The 20,214-nt window shown below is 42.2% G+C and overlaps 1 protein-coding gene across 19 annotated transcripts in view; it reads left to right on the top strand.

The window, feature by feature from the left end:
* RIMBP2 (RIMS binding protein 2) overlaps positions 1 to 20,214 on the top strand; it is a 547,982-nt gene that overhangs the window by 221,321 nt on the left and 306,447 nt on the right. Inside the window, exon 1 of one of the 19 annotated variants that reach the window (XM_063454366.1) lies at positions 12,445 to 12,552. The exons of the other annotated variants lie outside the window; for them this stretch is intronic. The gene's annotated coding sequence lies outside the window, so the exon portion shown is untranslated. Of the gene's footprint in view, positions 1 to 12,444; positions 12,553 to 20,214 lie in introns of those variants that run through there. 19 annotated transcript variants of the gene reach the window in all.

The following is a 20,214-nucleotide window of genomic DNA, read 5'->3' as shown; positions in this document are numbered from 1 at the left end:
TGATTCCTTGGGCGGAGTTTGCACACAACAATCTCGTTTGTGATTCTACTCGTTCTAGTCCCTTTCATGAATTATGGCTTTCATCCTTCCATTCTTCCCTCGGTTTCCCCTTCCCAAGGGGTACCGTCGGTTGATGTTCATGTTGCCAATTTGAGGAAGTTGTGGGATCAGACTCGACAAATTCTTCTGCATAACTCTATGTTGTTCAAGAAACACGCTGATAAGCATAGAAGGGCGGCTCCTGTCTTTGTTCCAGGTGATAGAGTATGGTTGAGTACCAAAAACATTCGCTTAAAGGTTCCTTCTATGAAGTTCGCTCCTCGTTACATTGGTCCTTACAAGGTTCTGACTCGAATTAACCCAGTTGCGTATCGTCTGGCTCTCCCATCTGCCTTACGCATTCCTAACTCCTTTCATGTTTCCTTGTTGAAACCTCTAGTATGTAACAAGTTTTCCTCTTTTGTATCCTCTCCTCGCCCTGTTCAGGTTGAGGGACAGGAGGAATATGAAATCAACTCCATCATCGATTCTCGAATCTCTAGGGGGAAGTTACAATATCTGGTTGATTGGAAAGGATATGGACCTGAGGAGAGGTCTTGGGTACCTCAGGAGGATGTGCATGCGCCTCGCCTCCGCAGGGCTTTTCACTCCCGTTTTCCATCCCGTCCCGGTTCCTTCCGCCCCGTGGGCGTTTCTGAGAGGGGGGGTACTGTCAGGGTACCTGTTGTCTCTACCTCTGAGGAGGTGAGACATTTGGACGTTCTTGCCTCCAAAAGGGCTGAATCACTCGTTCCTCGCGGTCCCCTGGGTCGTTTATAACGCCGGCCGCGAGGGATCTACTTCCTTTTATGACGCGGCGCTCAGCAGCCGACGTCATGATGACAACCCGTCCCGACCTGTCAATCAAGTCCCGAGCACGAATGAGGACTCGTCGGGGGCGTGTTTACCTATCTGGAACCAGGGTATAAAGTAGGGCTTTCTACATTTGTTCATTGCCCTGTCGTGGTTCTAGCTTGTCTAGTCACTCAGTGCTCTTGTTATTATTCTGTCTCTTTGGTTTTGACCCGGCTTGTTTGTTATACCTCGCTTACCTCTATTACCCTTGACTCGGCTTGTCTCTCGCTTACCTGCTCTCTCGTTCCTTCGACCTCGGCTTGTCTCTAGACCATTCTTTACTTACTCCTACGTTAGTCCGGCCATTCTAAAGTCCGGTATACGTACCTATTACCTGTTTGTACTCTGCGTGTTGGATCCCTGTGCCTATCCTGACAGTTTAGCAATGTGTGTGGTTTTGTAGTAGTGAGTGTGTAGCAGAGTATATGTATACGTGTAGTGGGGGGGGGGGGAGGGGGTGAGGTGTAGTAGTGGGCATGTGTTTGCCGGTGTGATTTTGTGTGCTTAGCAGAGTGCGTGTTTAGTGCGGAGCATGTGCCTGGTAATGTGTTTTTGGGGGGTGTCTGGCAGTGTGTATCTGAATCTATGTATATCTCTGTTTTTGAGTGTTTATCTGCATGTGTATTTCATGAAAGTGTTTGGAATGCATATCTGTGTTCGTGCCTGTGACTGTGTAACTCTCTGTAGGAGCAGCTGCTGAAGTATCTCTGTCTGGAGTCTTGTGTGTGTCTAGAAGTGTGTGTAGAAGGGGGCTCAGCCAGTGAATTTGTAAGTGGACTCAAAATTTTTATGGTGGCATTGCCTGTTTTTCATTATTTAATTTAAGATAATTTAGGCCAGTTGGAGTTAACACTATCAATCTATATAAAAATCATATATGGTCAACTTCATGAACAGACATATATTTGATAAATACTCTTGTTGACTTACTCAAACAATGTCACTTAGACACACACATAACCACTGGCACTGACACACATTCTCATTAACACAGACACAGTCACTTACACACTCTCACTAGCACACAATGTCACTTACACACTCCACACCAGTTTACACATAGTCACAATTTAATTACACAAATTCACACTAATTTACGTGCACACAAAATAACAGTTCATGTGGAGCATACATGTTTGCTATGAGGAGGAGGAGACTGGTTTGCGTTCATGTCCCTGGTGTCCAGGGTGGAGCAGGAGAACCATGCACAGTAATGCACTGGCTCCAACCTGTTTCGCTTGGAGGGTTTCTATTTAACCGGCCTGTTAATTGGAAGACTTCCAAGTGAAACAGAGAGGATGCTGGGACACAGGCAAAAATCTTTGAAGTTTACTCAGGCACTGCAGTTACATGACAGTAACCCCATGCCTGAGCTGCTATGTCCGTGCCAAGCAGCATTTCTAGTGGCTGTTGGGCGCCAAGGTTTAGGGACACAGTGGAGGTAGTGCTAGGGCTTGGCTGAGGAGCCCCTCATCTATCGCAGTAAAACAGCACCTGCCCTGGACAAGTGTGGCCCATGGGTATATTTACCAGTTTTTTTGGTGGGCCACTCCGACCCTGCATGCTGCTCAGAGTATCCTCCACTGGACCACCCAATACAACTAACAGTTAACACTACTAAATGGAAGGAAGATACAGTAGAAATTAAAGAGCAGCTGCAGTAGAAAATCCAGGGGGGGTTTTAATTTTAAACTTTAAAAGGAAGAGCTAAACTAAACTGAAAACTGTGGTTAACCAAGATGTTATTGAAATACATTTCTATGAATTCTAGAAAATTGTACAGAATTTTTGAGAGAAATGCCTTATAGTCTCATTTTGATCTTGCCTCTGAGTTTGTGATGACATGGATCAGGTATTACTTGGGTAGTACTGAATTGAACCATTTATGTAACACAACTCACCATATTAGCGGCAGTTGTACACTTCTTTCTAAATCACTATAGCAGGAATCATATGTGTTTTTAACGACCCCTAATATCTAATTGCAGGTAGTCTTTATTTTAAACTTGCTATATATATTTTTTTCTTCTAATTGTTGAAAGGAATCTATAATCTACGGTTCTTATAAGACCCACCACCTGGTTAGGCTTGCAAAAGTCCATTATAAAATTATGGGCGTCCGGCACTAGGGCTAAGGCAGCCCAGGTGGCCTTACAGGGTTCTAGGAGGGAGAGGAGTACAAAAACTGGCCTGCAATTGGGGATTTCACTTGGAGGAGTAGGCACTTGCTTACCCATATAACAGGTAACTATTGTTCAGAAATACTAGTTAGGGTGGGTTGGGATGGGGGGTGCATGACAGCAAGAGAGCTGTGCTCTACCTGCACATTTCCCTTTCACATAAAACCCATATTTAAAGTGGGCAAAGAGAGACACTTTAGTTTTAGGGGTGGGGCTGTTCTACAGGGATGTTATGTGACTTATTTATAACAATTTATGCTACTTAAATGCAATTTAGAACCAGAACAATGTATCTTATTTACACAGACTGTTTCCTAAACACATTTATTATAGTTAAAGGATACATTACTGTGAGTATTATTGCTGTGGAGCTCTGTTATACGCTCAGACACACTAACAATATTGAGCTCCTGTAAAAGAGAAAGATAGAAAAAAAGAGACAGAGGAATCCAGGCCCAAATTAGGGTCGGATCCTCCTAAATAGGTACACATCCTGTAGTATGTTCGCAGTTAGGTTGTAATGTTATCCCAGCATTAGAAAAAGGCACGGATAGGAGCTGTGCATAAGGAGCGATCACTAGTCATCACTAGCAGCCTCCCTAGATTCAATCGAGCTGTCACAGGCACATGTAGGGTGGCTGGATTAACCTCTGAAAATAAATAATCAAACATTATGTGTGTTTGTGTGTGATTGTGTATGTATATGTCTGTGATTAAGTGTGTGTGAAGAATGAGTATGTATTTTTGCACAAGAAGGTGTGTGTTTAATAATATAGCTCCAAAATTTGGTATCATTTAAATATGACAATCGTACATATGAATGCCAAATCACAGTTATCTGCTAAATGACTATAAAGCAGTATATATATATACATATATATACACACACACACACTACTGTAAGAGTGAAATAGTACACACTAGTGGATAATTCTTAAGTGGTACGTGTAGCGGATGGCCCTGGGCTGTCCTACAGATTTCGTGTGAATAACTGTATTCGTATAACCTGCCAGTTTTAAATGTGTTTAAAAGAAGTGTATTCCTCTGATTGTTCGGTAGAATCATTCGAATAAAGTAGGGGAATGAAACTACTGAACAATCAGACCTCCCCTGTGTGAAGTGTGCCTTCAATTACCCGTGGCAACAATGTTGCAAATGGGTAATTAACGAGCTATGCGGTAGGTCCTTTGTCTCCGGATGGCCGCCATTCGGGAAACGAACACGTGGTGGCGGCCATTTTGCAAACTCCCGAACAGCGGTGTTTTGCCGTCGAGTGTCTGGAACCCAAATCGGACACTTGACTAGGTAAATACCGCTGAGACCTCCAGACTTCCAGTAGTTCGTGTGGAAACTACCGAACGGCGGGCCGAGCATTCGAATCCTCCTTAGGCTCCCTAACCCAGGCAATTCGCATGTTTTATTCCCTTGTCTGTGACCGACCGCAGGGCCAAAATGCATGGAACTGTTTTCGGATACTTTACCCATGCGGTCGGTCAAATCTTTGCCTGCTCCTAACTCCCGAACCCCTGGTCCGGTCTAGGTGATTTTTGAGTATGTTACTCACCCAGATCAGGGCTATCAGGGGATGTGCTATTTAAAGGGGTACCCCTAAGTTTAGGGGTACATCCAGGAACTGGGGGAATCTGAGTACAGTGTAAAGGGGATTATGATGTAAGCTGAGGGGAGGAGAGGTGTGGGAGGTTACTATTCCCAGATTGGGTACTGTACTAATTGTGGAAAACTCCTCCCTTGCATGGGAGCATGCTTTATAAGGCACTGTGGAATAAAGATTGTCAGTTCTGCTCCTGAAACTGTGTGTCGTCCAGTTATTGGGATTGCTGTTGGGATACTGCTATATTACTTTACCTGCTGGAAACCTTGCCTGTGGATTTATAATTGCCTTGTTCCTGAGTCTCACTTGGATTATAAGCGGAGATAACCTGGAGAATATCGTACCTCCGCTACAGTACGTGATAAGCTAGGTGTTACCCAGGTGTACCTCACAAACACCTAAATACAAATATGAACAAGGGAAAAGTGGGAAAAACACCCAGTATATAATAAATTGAATACAGATCTATATACATAATTTGTTCTATTTATCCTGGTTCATCTTCCCAGGTTGTAATCAATTTATTATATACTTGGTGTTTTTTCCACTTTTCCCTTGTTCATAGTTATCTGCTAAATGTCTGAAAGATCACAATTAAGAAATGGGTTTTCTTCATTTTGATCCTTCAGCTGTATAGTAGTTAGTTCCATAGTTTATTATCCTTAAATATTACAATCCCATATTAGGGAGTTATCCACTAGACGGCTAAAGATCAAAATTAAAAGGACTTTCCTTCATTTTTATATTTCAGTTGTTAAGTAGATAGATCCCCAATTTGCTATCCTTTGCTATCCTTACCTATGGCAGTCTCATAGAAAGATACCACATTAGGGACTTATCTACTATTACCTCCATTTTCTGCCTATACTGATGAAAACTGCCCTCCATCCATTTGCATGCATCGCATTTGACCATCATGTGAAAAACAGTTTCTGAACCCAGGGCAACATTAACATAGGGGCTGGTGGAGCTGCAGCTCCAGCCCATGCCCATGGATTTAAAAAAACTATTTTCATTTTTTTTTTTTAACCCACTGCCGGTAGGGTTGCCACCTGTCCAGTGGCCAGTATTGAGGCTACCTAAATGGAGATTACTCTGCAATACCAGCACCGGCCAGTAAGGGTCGCTGTGTGTGGAGAGAGGCAGTGATAGTAAGTTACAGCATATGCCTGCCTCTTTCTACTCGCTGATCCACAGGGGAGAAGCTACAAAGGACACAGTCCAGACAGCAGCTCCCAGCCTGCAGAGACAGCCCACAGTTTAGGTAAGTGAGGGACGGGGGAAAGGCTACAGGGAGACATAGGAGACATTAGGACCTTAGGAGACACTGGGAGACATAGGGACACTGAGACATGGGGACACTGTGAGACTTGGGGATGCAGGAAGACTTGGGGGCGCTGAAGACACTGGCAGACATCTGGACACCATGTCCCCTAGTCTCTGTGTCCCAATGTCTCCCAGTAAGTGTCCCCATGTCTCTGTGTCCCCAAATGTCTTCCAGTGTCCCCTCGTCTCCCAGTGTCTGTGTCCCCATGTATCTCAGTGACCCTAGTGTCAGTGTCGCTATGTTTGTATCCACAAGTGCCCCCATATCTCCCAGTGTCCTGGTGTTCTTAGGTCTCCTAGTGTCTCTGTGGCCCAATGTCCCTAGTATCCTTCTGACATGGGGACACAGACACTAGGAGGCATGGTGACCCAGACACTAGGGGACACTGGGAGACATGGGGACACTGGGAGACATGGGGACACTGTGAGACACAAGGGGACACAGGGAGACATGGGGACACTGGGAGACATGGGGACACTGGGAGACATGGGGACACTGGGAGACATGGGGACACTGGGAGACTTGGGGATGCTGGGAGACATAGGAACACAGACACTAGGGACACAGCGTCCCCATGTCTCCCAGTGTCCCCTAGTCTCTCAGTGTTCCCTAGTCTCCCAGTGTATGTGTCCCCATGTCTCCCAGTGTCCCCAAATGTCTTGGTGTTTCCATGTCTCTGTGTCCCCAAGTCTCCCAGTCAGTGCCCGTAGTGTCTGTGTCCCCATGTCTCCCAGTGTCCCCAAATGTATGTGTTCCCTAGTCCAGTATCTGTGTCCCCAAATGTCTGTGTCCCCATGTCTGTATCCACAAGTGCCCCATGTCTCCCAGTGTCCCCAAGTGTCTCAGTGTCCCCATGTCTCCCAGTGTCTGTGTCCCCATGTCACCCAGTGTTCCCTTGTGCCTCAGTGTCCCCATGTCTCTAAGTGTCCCCTATGTATTTAAGTGTCCCCTATTATCCTAGTGACATGGGACACTGGGAGACATGGGGACCCAGATACTAGGGGACACTGGGAGACATGGGGACCCAGACACTAGGCAACACTGGGAGGCATGGGGACACTGAGACACAAGGGGACACTGGGCGACATGGAGACATGAGGGGACACTGATACACTGTGATACATGTCTCTAAGTGTCCCCTATGTCTTTAAGTGTCCCCTATTATCCTATATATGATCGCTATATATATATAGGTGCAGCCGCGGGCCCCCCGGCTCCCTGTATCTGCAGAGGGGGCCCAGAGAGCTGCAGCTATACTTTCCAGCATTTCCTCGCTCTAACTCCCGCGAGACGTGCGGCCGTTAGAGCGTTGCCATGGGTTACCATGGCAACGCTCCGAGCGCCGCGCACACCACGTCCTGCGGGAGTTAGAACGAGGAAATGCTGGAAAGTATAGCTGCAGCTCGCTGGGCCCCCTCTGCGGGGGGCCCCACAATGGCACCGGACCGGACCACCAGGGATCAAATAATCTTCCCCCCCTCCCTGAACAAGGTAAGAAACAAGGAGGGGGAATAACTTTCATTACATTTACATGCATCCACAACACTAACACATACACTGCATCCACTGCACTGACACACACTATGCATCCACTACACTGACACACACTCTGCATTCACTACACTGACACACACACTGCATTCACTACACTGACACACACACTGCATCCACTACACTGACACACACACTGCATCCACTACACTGACACACACACTGCATCCACTACACTGACACACACACTGCATTCACTACACTGACACACACACTGCATTCACTACACTGACACACACACTGCATCCACTACACTGACACACACACTGCATTCACTACACTGACACACACACTGCATTTATTACACTGACACACACTCTGCATTCATTACACTAACACACACACTGCAATTATTACACTAATACACACTGCATTCATTGCGGGGGGAGGCCGGCCAGGCAGGGGGGGGGGTGTGGGGGGCCCAGACCTTGTGCTTTGTCAGGGGCCCCAAAATTTCTGGTGGCGGCCCTGGCTGGAAGTATGTATGGGAGAGGAGCTGGTTACCCCCTCTCCCCAGCGGCAGCTTAATGTACCAGGGGGAGACAGTAAGCCCCACAACTGTGCAGATGGGACCGTGGTCTCTGCACATACAGCACAGGGGGTAGGGATGGTCGGTCCTGCCCCCCAGCGACCGGGCTGTTTAGCCAAAGAGGAGACAACCGGTCTCTCTTCCCAGCGGCAGCCTGATTTCCAGGAGGAGGTGATGGTGGATCCCTCCACCTTACAGCAACCAGCGTCCTGGGGATTGGAGGCAACCGGCCTCCCCCTCCTCCACCAGCCAGAGGTACCTGAGGTAGTGGACCTCATAGATTTGTCCTGGAGACACACACAGATGGCAGGTGGAGATGGGACCGAGGTCTCTCCACCGGCCCTACAGGGATGCTGGGTACCCGGCCCAGATCCCCAGCGGCAGTGCATCTCACAGGTAGAGGAGACAACCGGTCTCTCTTCCCAGCAGCAGCCTGAGTTCCAGGAGGAGGTGATGGGGGATCCCTCCACCTTACAGCAACCAGCGTCCTGGGGAGTGGGGGCAGCTGGCCTCCCCCTCCCACCGCAGCAGGAAATACCGGGTGAGGGGGAAAACAACCCTAACCACACTGGCACAGATGGGACCGCAGTCTCTGTGCCAGTCCTACAGGGATGCTCGACGGGCGGTCCAGATCCCCAACCTTCCCCGCAGGGATACCAGGAGGAGGTAAGCAAGCCTTCCCCTCCCCTGCTACATCCCGACCGGGTCCTGGGGGCAGTGGATGAGCCTATGATACCCACTGACCCCCTTCCAGCTGAAGAGCTGGCATCCGGGGAGAGTGTTGCTAGCCTCTGCCCTCCCTTTTTCCCTGGTCCAGAGCCTGATTTACCGCAGGCTAACCCAGCGGAAGAGCTGGCAGCAGAGCAGAGCGCCGCTGGCCTCTGCCCCCCAAGTAACCCCAGCTGTCTGCCTAGCTGCGCCAGGGAGACCGAGGAGGCTGAACTGTCCCACTACAACCTGTAACCTACAGGCCAGTACCATTTATTGTGGGGGGGGGTTACTCTGTGAACTGTTTACTGTGGGTGGGCTGCCCGACTAACCTAGGTACTGACCGGCAGAAGGTCAGGTACCTGTTTAGTCTTCCCCCCAAAGGGAAGATGTGTGACGAAGTGCCCTTCGCCACTTGGGCCTGGAGAGGACTACTTGCCAGCCTCTTGCCATGTGATTATGGTCCCTGGGAGATTGGGCCCTTTAAAAACAGTATTCGGCCCTAACAGAGTGCATGTCACTCATTCTGGCCCTTTAAATACAGTGGGGCGATTCGGTACTTGCCCTGTGTGAGCGGTGATACCCCAGATAGCTATGCCATGGAGCCTATTCATATAATGAAAGACTATGGGAAAGACTTTAGCTCCATGGCGATTAAACTGTATTCGTGTGGTCTGGGTGCCATTCACCTAATAATGTGCACCCAGACCTGAGCTATCTGGGGATATGTAACATGTCTGTGTTTGGTGTAATAAAAGTGACTTTATATGTTTTAAAACATAATCCTGTATTTAGGTCCCCACATGTGTAATGGAGTTTTGTCTTTGACCTGGGAGATAATTGGATTACTTCTCCAATTATCTCCAGGGCAGAGGGGAGGAAGCCAGGATGCATTGTTGGGATGTTTTACTTTTACTGTTTGAGCCAGATTAAAATACTGACAGCCAGGGGGAACAAAATATACTTTTACTAACTTTTGAACCCCGGGTCTGATTCATGCCATTTTTTAATATGTTGTTCCCCTGAATGGATTGATTGTGGATATGTATTTTTATGTGAATGTGATGTATGGTTTTAAAGTTACAGAGTATGTGTGGAAACTGTATTTTTACTGTATGTAATAATTATGTTAACTGCTTATCTGAGGGGAGGGGATGTGTGGGTTGTACTGTTACTTGATTGGTTATTTTATGCCTCCCCCTGGGTGTGTCCTGTATGTGCACAACCGTAATAAAAACCAGGCTCGGTGTGCCAGCACCCCAGACCACTGCTTGACCCTCAACACGGAGCCTTGTCTCGTTCTTGGGGGGATTCACTGTATGCTGCTGGAGATTGATTGCTAGGAGTGTAAGCTGATGTCTGCTTTTCCTGTTCGTCTGCTAGCAGCTATTCGTGAGGTTCCAGTTTGGAGTGCTATTTTGTATCCAGTTCGGGAGTTTGGTGTTCTGCAGTAGCTGTGCCTGTCTCTCAGAAAGGGGCATATCGCCTAAACGGATTTTAACCCCTTGTCTGCTGAAACGGTCCGTTACAGTGAGCACATCATTTGGCGCATTTATGCCAAGCTCAGGGTGCTGTCTGCATAGCATGCCCTTAGTTTGCCAGCCTGCATGATTGGCAGGCAGCCTGATATGCATTCATGCCAGGCTGACCTTCCAATTCTTTGGGCAGACATGCCCCCTTTTGGGGCATGTTCGCCATTTTCGGCAGTTCTGGTTACGTGATTTGCAACAGTGGACCCTTTTACCCTGCCCATTGACTTCCTGCTTCACTGGACACTTCTGTTAGGGGGTGTGGATTTACTTAAACGCTGAAAGCATAAATTAGAGAGAGATTAGCATAGAGTATGTGTTTTCTTATAGCTGTATTCTATGAGCTTCCCTCCAGCACCATCTCCATTGATACATGACACTTGGGAGGTATGACTGTTTTTGTGTTTTTGGTCGATAAGATTCTGTAATTAGGCCCATCATAATTGTCAGCACCAGGCCCAATGGGCTCTTAATCTGGCCCTGTCTGCATCTTGTTCTAGAGGCTACGTATAACCACCAAACAACAAACAAAACAAAATCTCCATATGAGATGAACACAGACCACAGAGTTTAAATATCTGTTTTGATTATCTCTAGGTAGCTTTACACATATGTGGATTCTACATAATGTGTTTAACCCATACACTTGTAAATGTTTCCCCATAATGTAGTGCTGGTACAAAGGAAACAATGTGAACTATAGTTATAAATGTGTTATCTGTTGTACCTCAAACAACCAAATATACTCCAATACGAGGATGAATGCATGTCTTCAAGGTAAAATGATATGACAACATAATTATCAGCACTGCAAATGAAATATACACAATTAGCAGATCTTTCTTTCAAATATTCCTGTCACAGAATTGAGGGTAGGAGTGTTTATAATTGATATCATGACATTTAGGTATAAAGAGCAGATATGGAGCAAAGTACTAAAAGTAAGGCATGACCATTTTATTGGTTTCCATGGTGATAGCACTTCTAGAACACGGCTCTTTATACAGAACCCCCAAAGTGTGTTCATAGTTAAACAGAGACCAGAATTGTGCAAATCACAGAACCGGTGTGAAGGGACAAGAGTACTTCACCTGGGAGAGTGTTTTTCATTTTCCCTATTTCTCTTACAGTTGCTAGGCAGCTAATACTTAGATTGAATATGGAGACTTCTCTTGACGTTTGTATTAAGCTTGCATACACGTAGCAGTACCGTTTCTGCTTTTAATTCGATGACACCTGCATTGGTTTACTGTCCTCTGTAAAAGGCTTCCAATGAGAAAAATGTATAAGTTACACCATCTGATAAAATATAACTAAGTGATTCAATGCATATTTAGGAGCTTCCAAAATGTGCCCCTTACTATATTGAATTACAAAAAAAAAAAAAAATTATAATGATGTGGTTATTTTTTGTATTATTCTTCAAATGGTGATTTTTTTTATATAGCCTGTAAAAATTAGTACATTGATCAGCTGACAGAGTAAAGTAACTGGAATTACAAGCAAATAATACGGTAGATGTTTTAGTAGGTAGGATGTTTGTAGACTTAAAAAGCAGCATGACTTAACTAAAAGACGAGCAGTAAATGTAACAATTGTTTAAAAGAGAAAGAAATGAGAAACACAAAAAATAAAAAAAGCAGTTTGTTTGGGATATTCCAGGTAATCCTTGTTAATACCCTTCTGCTTTTCTGCACTGGAGTTCCTAAGCTATCTGTTGGAAGCAGCCCAGGATTTAAAAAAAAAAAAAAAAAATACAACCCAGAATGGCAATGGATTGGTCCATTCCAGTGGGACACAGATGACCCCCTTGTGAGATCTTCCTGGTGGTGGATGAACCAGCAAGGTGTAGACTAGGAGAGGGGGGAGGTAGCAGTCGGTTCTTTCAGTCTGTGTAGAATGTAGATGAACAGAAAAGGCCACAGCTGGGATAAGTCAATAGATCTGGAAAATAGAAGGGATAGCCATCTTGGGAGAGAGAGAGAGAAAGAGAGAGGGGGGAGGAGGAGGAGGAAGTAGTACTATGTTTCATAGGCTCTTGCAGCTGCTGCATGCTTGCTGATGCTTCTTCCACTGGATATCGGCAGTCATGAATCATTGTGAGCTGAATACAAGGCTGGCTAGCACACCAGCACTGCTGCCTCTGTCTGCCAGGATATAAATGGACACAGCACATTGCAGCTGGCCCTGGGTCTCAGCAGCAGCATAACCTCCACAGCAAGGTAGGATGCCATAATATACTGTAACTAGCACCACTTCCCGGCTGCTGTGGGTGGGTGTGAGTTTGACAGCGGAAAGTTGGGCATTTAAAGAGAGGGTCCAGGTGTCCTTCTATCAGGAAGAGACAGCAATGGAGATTAACAGCTCTCATGGCTTAGACTTGCACTGCAGATGTTTAACCCTTGCAATGGATGTGGGAGGCCGGCATATTACTTTCCTCAGGCTGCAGAGGCGAGGGTTAATAAAATACACCCTCTTCATTTTAAATTATTCAGGGAGACGATTTCTAAAAAAAAAAAAGGCAAAAAATAAAAAGCTTGTTGCACAACATTGTCAATATGGCTCATATTACAGGTCTCTTGTTACTGTCATTACCCTACCCCCGCATTGACTCCACTCTTAAAGGACCCTTATGCTGCATGTGATGCTCAATGCAAGTATAAACTAGGCTACCAGAACTATCCTTGTAAGTGGGTGTGCAAACTGCAATGGGTGACCTTGAGTATTTCACAGTGAATCTGTCTACTTTGGTATCCAGCTATAGATATTACAGAAATTGGGTTCAGGGTAATTATCACTGTAGCATATTACAATTGCTTTCCTATACAGTACACAAAATTAGTATTTGATATCCACATAGATCAATGGTAAAAATATTGCACATATAATCTAATCTGGAACTGGTTTATTTTTAAGTAGAAGCAAAAAGAAGAAGAAGAATAAAAAAAATCTAATTAAAATGTGTCACTGGGGGAGGGGGCACCATAAACCTTTTTCTTGACAATTAGTACCTCATGAGTAGCTGTGCCCTAAATTACACATTGAGAGTTTTATATTTTGATCTTTTGAATTACGTTATTTATGCTTTGTAGACAAATGTAATAAAAGTGGACTGCTGACTAATAGATGGTATATGTATCTTGTAGTTATATTAATATTCAGCAATTCATTCTGATAATCACAAGATTGAGGTATGTGTTGTACAGTTCCACATTCCTTGCATGTAATAGAATATGAACCAGAGATGTACACAACCAGCAATAATAGTCTGTACTGTCAGCCATTGATTATGTCGTTTAAAATTATATTTTGATCTCGCCTGTCTGCTGGCATGAATAAGAAAAGGCTGGATTTTACCCAATATGCACCAGTGAGATTTTGCAGAGCAAATGAGTTTTAACAGTGTGCCAAAGCAGACTGCAGCATCTGTAAAATGGTTTTACATCAATTTAAAGTTAGACATGGACTTCCTACATCAAACTGATACATTTAGTTCTATCCCAAAATATTGTATCATATGCACTGTTTATTTTTAAGGCAACAAACTGGTAATCATCTGTGTTGCATGCATTACAACACGATTATTTGATTCTATTATTATTTTTAAGTTTGTCCATTTATCTTGACTCTACTTTATGCAATACCTGTCTGTATAAAAAAAAAGGTGTTACTATATAAGAAAACACTTAGTATGCTCTAGAATAGGAGAGTAGGAGTAGGCAACCTTTGGGACTCCTGCTATTGTGGACTACATTGTCCATAATGCTCTTACAGCCGTAATGCGGGCAAAGCAACAGGGGATATGTATGTATTACACAACATCTAGAGTGCCGAAGGTTGCTACCCCTGCTTTAGAAGACAAGGCATACCTAAGGCTTTATATTGGTAAGGTTGGTGTTTCAGCCATGACGAACAGATGTGGCATAATGTGTGTAGGTCCTACACACCACTCCACTAATGTTGGTTAATATATCAACCAACATTGGAAGACACTACACTATATATCACCACACTCTTGTCAGCTGACCATCTCTTCATTCATTTACGTGTGTGTGTATGTGTTTCATTGTAAAAGTGGTGCTTTGCTAAACAACAAATGGTTTCCCCTTCATGTCTCATTTATGGCAAACTTGGCAAAATGCAACCCAACAGTTGAGGCACAACTTTCAACTATATTAGCCATGCTTCTAAAAATGGAGAGGAGCAGATTAGCCTATCCTAATTTAGTTGGTCTCATGAGTACCAGAACCAAATTCAAAACCGTTTTTTCCTAAAGGAGGAGACTATATTTAAAAGAAGAAAAACTACCACAACAAGAGGACATAGTCTTAAATTAGAGGGGCAAAGGTTTAAAAATAATATCAGGAAGTATTACTTTACTGAGAAGGTAGTGGATGCATGGAATAGCCTTCCAGCTGAAGTGGTAGAGGTTAACACAGTAACACAGTTTAAGCATGCGTTGGATATGCATAAGGCTATCCTAACTATAAGATAAGGCCAGGGACTAATGAAAGTATTTAGAAAACTGGGCAGACTAGATGGGCTGAATGGTTCTTATCTGCCGTCACATTCTATGTTTCTATGTTTCTATATATCTGTCATGTTAATAGTGGCTGTTCAAATACTTGGGTTAAGATAATGCTATTTTAGGGTAATAGAAACTAACCATTAAATTATTGCAGATTGACACCTGGATTGAACATACACAAGGTTGCTCACTAAACTCTGAATCGTATCAAATTGAAAGCTCATTGGCAAAACTCGGGCTACAATACTCTAACTGTGACTGCAACGAAGTTGGAGAATTGTTCTAAAAGTGGTATTTGGGGCTAATTTTTCTGTTCAAATTTGAATTCACTAAAAATTTGAGTTTAGCAAGTAAACCTTATGTTGTTGGAATAATGTGTTGTAATTGTTTGTGAATTCACTACAATTCAGGGTGCATTAAATAGGCCATCCAATTTCCTTATTTTATGTGATAGCATGTCACATATGTCATGCTATTATTGTTCAATTGTGGTTATTTTTGCCACTCTGAAGTGTTCACTGTATGCTGGGAATTGTGGAGAACTGACAAGGGGCCAAAATAGCTGAGCTACAAAAACTTTCCAGCTCAGCTATTTTTGAATTTCCCTTGCCAGTTTCCAACAATTCCCAGTTTAGTGAATAAACCCTCGGCATTTTTGTTGCTTCAGGTGTTTTGTTTCCTAGCAATGGAAATTAGCAGTTGTTTTGTTTTCTAGATTGGCCAGTGAACCAACCATATGTTGTCGACTGTAATTTGCAATTGCACTGCACTCTGCAAAATCAGAGCTGGAACCAAACGTGTGTGTGTGTGTACATATATACGGTATATGTATATATATATATATATATATATTCTCAATTTGATTAGAGGATACCTTGATAAAGATTTTTTTTTTTTTAAGTAAACATGAAAAGAAAAAAACAGATATTAGTAATGGATTGGATAGAGGTTATTAATTAAATACTAACTTGTGGATCTTTAACATTCAACATCTGAAATTTAGGCAAAAATATCCATTTTGTTTTGTAGAAACAAAAAAATCTAACTTTGCTGTGTGATTGGGAGCCTTTTCTTCTCTGAAAATTACATAGTTGAATAAAACCTTGAAAATAATTTATTACTTGTGTTATTAGTGCGAAGAAATTTCATTTAAAATGTATTTTAAAGATTTAACAACTTACATCACAATATTTTTGGTCTAGTTGTAGCCAGGGGACCGATGAGGGAAAACAGATTTTTTATTTTTCCTGCGGCGGCTACTTTCCTTCTGTGGACTGGCAGGTGCAAAAGGCAGATCATAAGAGCATATAACAATGATTGACAGGGTGTCAAAAGTGAGATGTGGGTCATGAGTTTATTGTTTTGTTTTTTACTTGGTCCTTAGAATGAGCAAACTGTTTATCAGGTACAAACACACAGATTTTTATGATTCCAAGTAACCTGAAAGGTAACCACAGATCCATCATTAGAACACTGCTAGAAAGCTGGCTGAGCATCATGGGAGCCCAAGTCTCCAGTAGTTATTCAATCACAGATTGTCTTTCTTACAGGGATACTGACTCCATATCTTGATCTTTCACCTTTGCCAAGTATGTGTGGAAACTCAGAGTATGTTTGGGATGTAATAAATTGGGCTATAGTAAGGCCAGATATTTGATAGTATTTGTTATAGCGTGTTTAGCAATTTTATTTTACGTCTTATAATATTTTAGAAATGTTTTTAATATATTAAAAAAAAAAAAAAAATATATATATATATATATATATATATATATATATATATATATATATGTATGTTGAGGGTAAACTTGGCATCATTATCAGTTTTTGTTGTAATTTTTTTTATAGGGAGTGGGGGAATGTCAGTACTCCTTTTTACAGGCATGTATTAATGCTAGCTAGTAATCAAATTGTACTTGAAATAAAAGGCACTTTCCATAATAAGCAGCAGGTGCTGCAACCCTCCCCCAAATCCAAAGGGCTTATGTAATAGCAGGAAATTAATCAGTTGTAAAGTGGGGTGCACTGCATTATCACAGTGACAAAGCAGTGCATGTGTCACTAACATTAAGTTTATTATTCCACATTGCTGAGAACGCACTAGCAGTCTCAAAAGAAGGGCTTATTAAACCTAGTCATACAGACTGTGGCAATGAAGGAGTTTAATGTGCCACCTATTTTTTCCAATAGAAAAAATCATTATAAACTCATAATCTGTTCAATTTCCCATATAGGCAATTCCTTGTGGTGCTTTATCTCATTCATTAGAGCAGGGTTCTCCAAACTTTGACCCTCCAGATGTTGCTGAACTACAACTTCTAAGATTCTCTGGCTATCTACTTCATTCAGAGAATCATGGGGGATGTAGTTCAGCAACATCTGGCGGGCCAGAGGTTGGAGAACCCTGCATTAGAGTATAGCAGATCTTTTCAGAATGGGAAAATTGTTTCACAATACAGTAGATTGAAAATCAAATTGGAGCTGACCAAGGTGCTGAAACGTAATTTCTGTATGATCTGCAGTGGCTAATTCAGCTACATATGTTTATCTGAGCACCCAGGTATTTTTGGATGACAACAACTCCCTCTCCCCCCCCCCCCCCCCACCCCCACCCCAAATTCTCTTTGCTATACGAATTATAGTTTAAAACATCTTGGGACTGGTTAAAGCTCTACACCCTAATCACATAAAAAAACATATTAGAGGCATGTTTATTGGCATAGCTGTCTTGGCACTTAGGTTAATGTTACCAGACTACAAATTAAATTGGAGACACCTAAATATAAATTCATGCTTCTGGGACACATTTTAGCAATAAATCCATGCAATTTTGTTTCATTAAATAAATGGAAAACAAGCAATTTGGGTCAGTTGTCCCTCTACCTGTCGCTGTTCAGCTGTAGATCTGAAAATCCCATTATCCTCAGCCTGCATGAAGGGGTTGTATACCAGGGAGCTGGAAAGCAAGATAGATTTTGCAGAGGCCTGGTGATTTTAAATGTACTTCTATTGAAGAAGAAAAAAATGTGTGTGTGTGTATATATATATATGTATATGTATATATATATATATATGTATATATATATATATATATATATATATATATATATATATATATATATATATATATATATATATATATATATTTTGTCTTATGGTATTTCCTTAGCCCTCTATGTTTGAGGTATAATATCTGGGAATACATTTAATACAATCTGCACGGTTATTTGCTTTTTTATGGTTTTTTTTCCTACATGCTTTGAGAGATTTATGTATGGAAGACTCTTCCCTGGAGATTAAGTATTGCTTTTTGTTTTACTTTTACACCTGTAGAGATTTAGGGGGAGATTGCCTTAATTGTCACTTTTCAACAAACTGCTCCACTCTTATTCCTCTTTTTATTTGTTCACTGCATTGTGTATGGTGTGTTTGAAGGGTACCACACCTAGAGTGTTTGAAGCAGTAATTTAAGTTATTAGCTCTAATTAGACTTTTTTCACCTACTAAATAAGCACTCCAAATATTACCATTTTAAATATATATACATATATAGATCTTGAAAAAGACCCTATAGGGGTTGAAACGTTGATTGGGACCACTTAATGTATATGTAACTACAATAAAATATTTACTTTGTGTGTGTGTGTGTGTGTTTGTATGTATATATATGTGTGTATATATATATGTGTGTGTATATATATACACACACACAATCATGTAATTTTAAAGTCTAAAAAATTTTTTTTTATGTAATATATAAATCCACACAGCTGTATGTTCATCTATCCTGGAACTGAGTGCCATCATCTTGGCGTCCTGTAGAACCTCTGCTCGTTGCACCTGTTAGTCAGCCTAGAGAGACTCGGATATGGACTACTTTATACTTTTACTCCTAAATCTTTTTATTAAAAAAATAAATTTTGAAAAGCTACTGATTTATATATTATATTTAGACTGTGTAGGGGGGCTCTGTGTGTTATTTGTTAAACAGCATATGATTGACAGTGTTGTTCACGAAAGTGAGAATTGTTAGGAATCTAGAATGAATACATAGTGAGTTTTATATTTAAGGTAAATGCAGCTGAACTGCAATCATAGTTGACTTGGAGAATTTTGACCTTATGTTTGAAATTCACTTAGAATTCCTGACAATTCTCACTATAGTGAATAAACCTGTAAGATTGTTTTACAAATCTAGAGATCATAGATGTCTGGTAGTGGACATGAGATAGACAATTGGCCTCCAGTTTATTTGCAAGTTAATGTTGTTGTTGACATTAGCCTTTTTGTTGATTTTATAGGTACCCTTGCTCAGGGCTTAAAATTGAAACCTATAATACTAGCGAGGGCTTAAAATTTGCTTGCCACTGCAAGCCATTACATACATAACAGGGGTGAGTTTGTACTCACCAGAAGTTTGAGCCCTGCCCAAGCTAATATATAATTTATATACTGGTTCATAAGTATGTAAGTTGTGATGTTTTGATTCAGTATTTCTTCTTGTTCTTGGGTAGAACATTGGCTTATGGATAGAGTACAACGAGTTGTCATTAATGGTAAATTTTTCGAGCTTGACAAAAGTGGTAAGTGGTATCCCTCAGGGTTCTGTTTTGGGACCGCTTCTATTTAACATATTTATAAATGATCTTGCAATTGGCATTGAAAGCCATGTTTTAGTGTTTGCAGATGACACAAAACTTTGTAAAGTAATAAAATAAAAGCAGGATTTTGCTTTCCTGCAGAGGGATTTTGATAGATTGGGGACTGAGCACTAAAATGGCAGATGAAATTTAACGTAGAGAAATGCAAAGTTATGCACTTCAGTGTCAAGAATGCACAAGCAACTTACACCCTAAATGGTATTGAATTAGGAATAACCACACACGAGAAGGATTTGGGACTTGTTACAGACCACAAATTAGGCAGCAATATGTAATGTCAATCTGCAGTTGCTAAGGCCAGTAAGGTTTTGTCATGTATAAATAGGGGCATAAATTCTCGAGATGAAAATATAATTGTGCCTCTATATAAATCGCTGGTAAGACCACACCTTAAATATGCTGTGCAATTTTGGGCACCTGTTCTAAAGAAGGATATAATGGCACTAGAAAAAGTGCAGAGACGAGCTACAAAATTGATAAAAGGAATGGAGCACTTTAGTTATGAACAAAGGTTAAACATGTTTAATCTCTTTAGTTTGGAAAAACGTCGCCTCAGAGGGGAGGTGATAACATTATACAAATATATTTGGGGTCAGTACAAACATAGGCGTGCGCAGCCTATTGCATTAGGGTGTGCACCCTAAAGCACAAGCACACGCCGCGTATATATATATGTATGTATGTATGTATGTATA

The sequence above is a fragment of the Pelobates fuscus genome, chromosome 5 (assembly GCF_036172605.1).
Source record: "Pelobates fuscus isolate aPelFus1 chromosome 5, aPelFus1.pri, whole genome shotgun sequence".
Taxonomy (NCBI): domain Eukaryota; kingdom Metazoa; phylum Chordata; class Amphibia; order Anura; family Pelobatidae; genus Pelobates; species Pelobates fuscus.
This window is presented reverse-complemented; position numbering and strand designations above follow the sequence as displayed.